We start from the raw sequence: 6000 nt of genomic DNA, 5'->3' as shown, positions 1-6000 counted from the left end.
CGCTGGTGGCTGCGGGAGATGAGGTGTTCTGTGTTAAATACTCAATCACCTCCTAACGATTTTGGGAAGTGATGGGACGTGCCTTCTTTTGAGCACTGTATTTTGGGGCAGGTCCGCACGAAATCACAGCAACACCACCTCGCACAGCCACAGACCTGCCGGTGCCTGGTGGCCTTCCTCTGGGTCTGCCTCTACCTCTTCCTCTACCTGGTTTGTCCATTTTTTCCATCTCGGGGGTATGCTAGCTATATGCAGTGAGGTGGGTTCTCACTCAACACAACAGGTAGTTAGATAAAGTGAGCTGGGTTCACTCAACACAACGCTAGGTATATGCAGTGATGAGGTGGGTTAAGTAAACACAACAGGTACTGGGTAGTTAGATGCAGTGAGCTGGGTTCACTCAACAGTAAAGGTACTTAAGATGCAGTGAGGTGGGTTCTCACTCAACACAACAGGTAGTTACATGCAGTGAGGTGGCCAGGTGGGTTCTCACTCAACACAACAGGTAGTTAGATGCAGCGAGGTGGCCAGGTGGGTTCACACTCAACACAACAGGTAGTTAGATGCAGTGAGCTGGGTTCACTCAACACAATGCTAGGTATATGCAGTGATGAGGTGGGTTAAGTAAACACAACAGGTACTGGGCAGTTAGATGCAGTGAGCTTGGTTTACTCAACAGTAAAGGTACTTAAGATGCAGTGAGGTGGGTTCTCACTCAACACAACAGGTAGTTAGATGCAGCGAGGTGGCCAGGTGGGTTCACACTCAACACAACAGGTAGTTAAATGCCGTGAGCTGGGTTCACTCAACACAACGCTAGGTATATGCAGTGATGAGGTGGGTTAAGTAAACACAACAGGTACTGGGTAGTTGGATGCAGTGAGCTGGGTTCACTCAACAGTAAAGGTACTTAAGATGCAGTGAGGTGGGTTCTCACTCAACACAACAGGTAGTTACATGCAGTGAGCTGGGTTCACTCAACACAACGCTAGGTATATGCAGTGATGAGGTGGGTTAAGTAAACACAACAGGTACTGGGTAGTTAGATGCAGTGAGCTGGGTTCACTCAACACAAAGCTAGGTATATGCAGTGATGAGGTGGGTTAAGTAAACACAACAGGTACTGGGGTATATGCAGTACTGGGTAGTACAATGTGCAGCTCCCTGTCACACACACAGGTAGTCACTGAATGTGCTGGGCTGCTGGCAGTGGCACACACACTATCAATTAGCAAGGCTGTGCATGCAACAAAAATGTCAGTTTGACACACACACAAAAAAAATGTACAGGTTGAGCTCTGAAAAGAGCTGTTGCTGGGTGCTTTAAAAGCAATAATAATCAGTCAGGAGCAAGCAAAGCAGCCTAGAACCTAACTACTCTGTCCCTAGGAGAAGAAGTCTGCAGCAGCTGTCCCTTTCCTCTCTCTAGCAGGCACACGAGTGAGTGTAATGGCCGCCGGACCCTGCCTCATATAAGGGGGGGTGGGGCTCCAGGGCTTAGTGTAGCCTGAATGGCTACAATGTGCCTGCTGACTGTGATGCAGAGGGTCAAAGTTGACCCTCATAGTGCATTATGGGGCGAATCGAACTTCCGCAAAAGTTCGCCTGGTGCAGGCGAACGCGAACCCCCTAAGTTCGCCTGGAACCGTTCGCCGGCGAACCGTTCGCTACACCTCTAGTCCCGTCACTTCCGGCGGATGCGGTCAAATGTCCGCATGAGCAGAGGCTCCCTCCATACCCTTACGCGTGCGGCTGCGCAGTATGCAGCTGCACGCGTACGGGTATGCCGGTAGGCCTTGTGATGCGGACAATTGTCCGCTGACTGGCCGACTGGCCGAAACTACGGGAACCCGGTACAGCCGGATACAGGAAGCGGAGGGCGGCGTGGGAGCGATCCGTGCGTATGGGGCTGGAGGAAGCCCCAGGTATGTATAAAATCTTCTTTCTGGGGCCTCTGGTTCCCTTTAAAAGCTGTTATAACTGGAAAAGGATGTTGTACTAAGTACTACGAATGAATGTCACTTGGGTGTTGAATAAAACTGATAATGATGTAAGCACAGAAAAGACATTTGTGGTTATTTCATTATAAATGTTATGTTATATTTGTCTAACTTACAAGTGCCTCTTTGATTTAATTGTAAACAAGATGACTGAAATGATCAAAATCAATGTCAAACTAGCCATACACTCAATTTCAGTGGGGGTTGAATAACGTTGAACACAACTGTAGCTCATGGTGATCCAAAACCATTAGGAAAGCATAAGGGGCTAAAGGAGACCCGAAAACTCCTCTTACTAAAAAGCAACCCTGTGTAATTTGCCTTCTAAAATCAGAAGGTACTTGCTATAATTCAGCTTTAAAGAACAAGCGACACCCATGCTAACCTAGAAATAAAAAACACATATATAAGTAGATAAATACTACTTCTACTTACATAACAGATGTATTGTGCTATCCACGTAATGATTCCTTTGAATTTTACAAAGGAAAAGCAGAAAATCTTATTCTAGGCAGTGGCCATCTTGCCAAGCTAATGCTGACATCCTATCCTCCCTGACTCTTGTTTCCCCCCCTCCTTTCTCTTGCTCATTGTGTATTCATTAGCTGCACTCCTCCTAGAGTCTTTTTTTTTTTTTTTTTATTTACACATCCAATCACTGAGTCACCTCAGCCTTGCTTGTAAACACAAGTGATCAGCTAGGCAGGGAAATAAATGGAAGAGGAGGAATATATTATAGATAAAAAGAACCCCAGCATTCAACTTTTTGGCACTAGGGCCAGTGCTCCTAAAGTATGTGATCACTCCAAACCATAACAGCAGAAAAAGTTTTGAATGCAGGATTAGCATCTTTATCACTTAATACACTCAGACCAGTTGCTGTTGAAATTTGATTTTTATGGTGACAATACCGCTTTAAGTGAGCAACTGTGGTTTCCCATGACGTATCACTCCTGAAAGCAAGTGAATGTCACATTATATCTAGCAGATTGCGATGAAACCATGCTGCTCACTTGTCTGTGTGTAAGAACCATTAGACACACCTTTGCAAAGACAGATTGTCAGAGGAAAAGATCTGTCCCGAGAAGGAAATATGCCCCCGTCAACATCACTAATGAAAAGTCCTGTTTACCACTGACCTATGTTGTTCTTATTGTAGTTTCCACAGCTGGGCATCCCTCGCTTGTCTTCCCCATCCTCTCACCATATATGAGGCTGTGCATGGGTTGTTTCCACTTTCATCATTCAGCTGATGGCGTCATTGCACTTTTCATCATTCAAGTGACCTTCTTTTTTGTTTCCCTTACCACCCAAATCTCTGGCCAGTCTGAGTTTTGCTTTGTCAGTCACTGTGAATGACCTCTTGCTGCATTATACTTGTTGTTAGTTCTTGCCCCTAAGGAAGTGAGTGCTGCATTACGAAACTTGTACCAGTCCATGTGCACCTCTACAATAGTAACCTTGAGGGTAGGAACACACTAGGCAGAATCGCATATGTGTTTTCCATAGCGCATAGTGGAAAACGCATATGCGATTTTGCCTAGTGTGTTCCTACCCTGAGACTTCTGCATGGTGTTGGCTGTGATTAATAATAAATGTTTACAATAATAATAATAATTAAAAAATTGTTACTTTTCTTCTTGTACATCATTTTTGAGGATTTTTATTTGTTATTCATTGGCCTCAATTCACTAAGATCATGCTAGAGATAATAAAGCAAGAGAAAACTTACCTCCACACGTGAGAGAGTTATCTTACCTCTTCATTCCTTAAGTTACCTCTCCTGTAGTTAATTTACCTCCTCTGTAGTTAATTTACCTCCTCTGTAGTTATTTTCACACGCAGTTAATTAACAGCCTGTCTTTAACTCTGGAGTTATTTTAAGGATTGGAGAGTTAATTTAAAGACAGAAGAGTTAACTTTAGGCTTGCCTGAGGTAAAATGTTTCCTGAATACTACATGCCTTATCACCATGGTAACAACTCTAGAAGAGTTAATAAAGACAGGAGATAAGCTTAGTGAATTGAGGCCAATGGCCTCAATTCACTAAACTTATCTCCTGTCTTTAATAACTCTTCTAGAGTTGTTACCATGGTGATAAGGCATGTAGTATTCAGGAAACATTTTACCTCGGGCAAGCCTAAAGTTAACTCTTCTGTCTTTAAATTAACTCTCCAATCCTTAAAATAACTCCAGAGTTAAAGACAGGCTGTTAATTAGCTGCATGTGAAAATAACTACAGAGGAGGTAAATTAACTACAGGAGAGGTAACTTAAGGGATGAAGAGATAAGATAACTCTCTCACGTGTGGAGGTAAGTTTTCTATTGCCTTACTATCTCTAGCATGATCTTAGTGAATTGAGGCCATTGTGTGTTTCTTTACCTACAGTTAACCTGCTTTGCAGTTCTTCCTTATTTCTATTGGTTCTTTACCTTTTTAAACACTTCTTCATATCTGCCACTCAGCAGTCTGAGTGGGGTACATGACCAAGCTTTATTAATACAGCAGGAAAAAGTGAGGTCATTGACCTGTCAGCAGGGACAGATCTAGACCAAGTTGCCCTAAGTTGCGCCTGGGGCAAGGTCAGGTTTTGGCGCCTAAACTGCCACTTTCCATCCAAATTTTGCCGCCATTTTGCCGCCTTTTTAAGAATTCAGCAAACTGCGCCTGGGGCAAGAGACCCGCTTGCCCCCCCACCCCCCCCCCCCGAGATCCGTCCCTGCCTGTCAGTGGGGTGAAGTAGCTTGTTTGATTTATAGGACTGGCTGGATACAAAAGCAAATAATTTCACAGACAATATTCCAAATGCATATTTATTTACTTGCTCAACATTATTCCCACAGAACTTTAATACCATTTTTGGGTGAATGTTTTGATTTTCTCACCATCGAGTGAAAAAGGTTCAAGAACGCCACGTTTTTGTATAATTAATTGTCTGAAGAATTTCACAGCAACTCTTGGAATAAATAATATTACCAAAATAAGATGTATTTCTGTATAAATGATCAGCTCCAAGTGAAATCATTCGTAATCCAGGCTTGTCTAAACAATATTAGTAGTGCTCTAGGAAGCATGGATTTCTATTTGTGAACGGCTTGACCTGGAATGCTCTTTTTGGAGAGTTTATTTACTGCAAAGTGAAATGTTCCTGTTACTGGCATAGGAATGTTGTGCGCCATTAGCTCTTCCTCCTGAACTAAGCTGAACCTTTCATAAGTCTTCAGATGACCCAGCTGTGTCTTCTCACCTTGGGCTTGTTGTCCTAGAACTGGCAAATATTGTACACTGTATTTTATTGGAACATATTTCATTTGCCATTGCCCCGGGTTTTAAATATTTGGGTTAAGCCTTGGAAACAAAGAACTACTATTCCATTTTTAATCCAACAAGAATGTGCTGGTGAATTAATTTTCGCAAATGAAATGCAAGCTTCATTTATTAGCCATGGATTTAACCCTTCCAAAGATCTCAGCATATCTTATATTCACCAATTAAAAGAGGAATATGGAAGAAGCCATTACTGACTTTCTTAAGGAAAAAACTCATGGCTGTTTTGCTGATTCTCCTCCAAAAGACATTTGGCTCTATTCACAAAACTTCTTCTTTTTTTTTTAAACAATTTTTATTGAAAAGATTTTTCAAGTGTACAGAGAGTCACATGAAATGAAATGAGATTCAACAGTGTGAGGTTATAAACAGTATGAATATACAAACAGTGGTTTAACATATAGTATATGTTTACCATATTTCAGGCACTTAAGGAAAAATGGCTAGATACAGATGGGGATTTAGTACTAAAAAGGCTAAGTTTAAACCCAGAACGAGAGGAGAAAAACCATCCTATTATTGATGTCTTGGGCTAGAATCTAAATCTAGATGGAGAAGGGAGGTATTTATGGGGTGTATCACCTTGGTAATAGTTATGAAACAGTGGGTGACTATGATCACAGTATGTTTTCTGCGATTTGGTCTTGGCGTTAGTTGTCTATGGTTGTTAGG

Source organism: Hyperolius riggenbachi, chromosome 3 (genome assembly GCF_040937935.1).
Source record: "Hyperolius riggenbachi isolate aHypRig1 chromosome 3, aHypRig1.pri, whole genome shotgun sequence".
NCBI classification, from domain to species: Eukaryota; Metazoa; Chordata; class Amphibia; order Anura; family Hyperoliidae; genus Hyperolius; species Hyperolius riggenbachi.
This window is presented reverse-complemented; position numbering follows the sequence as displayed.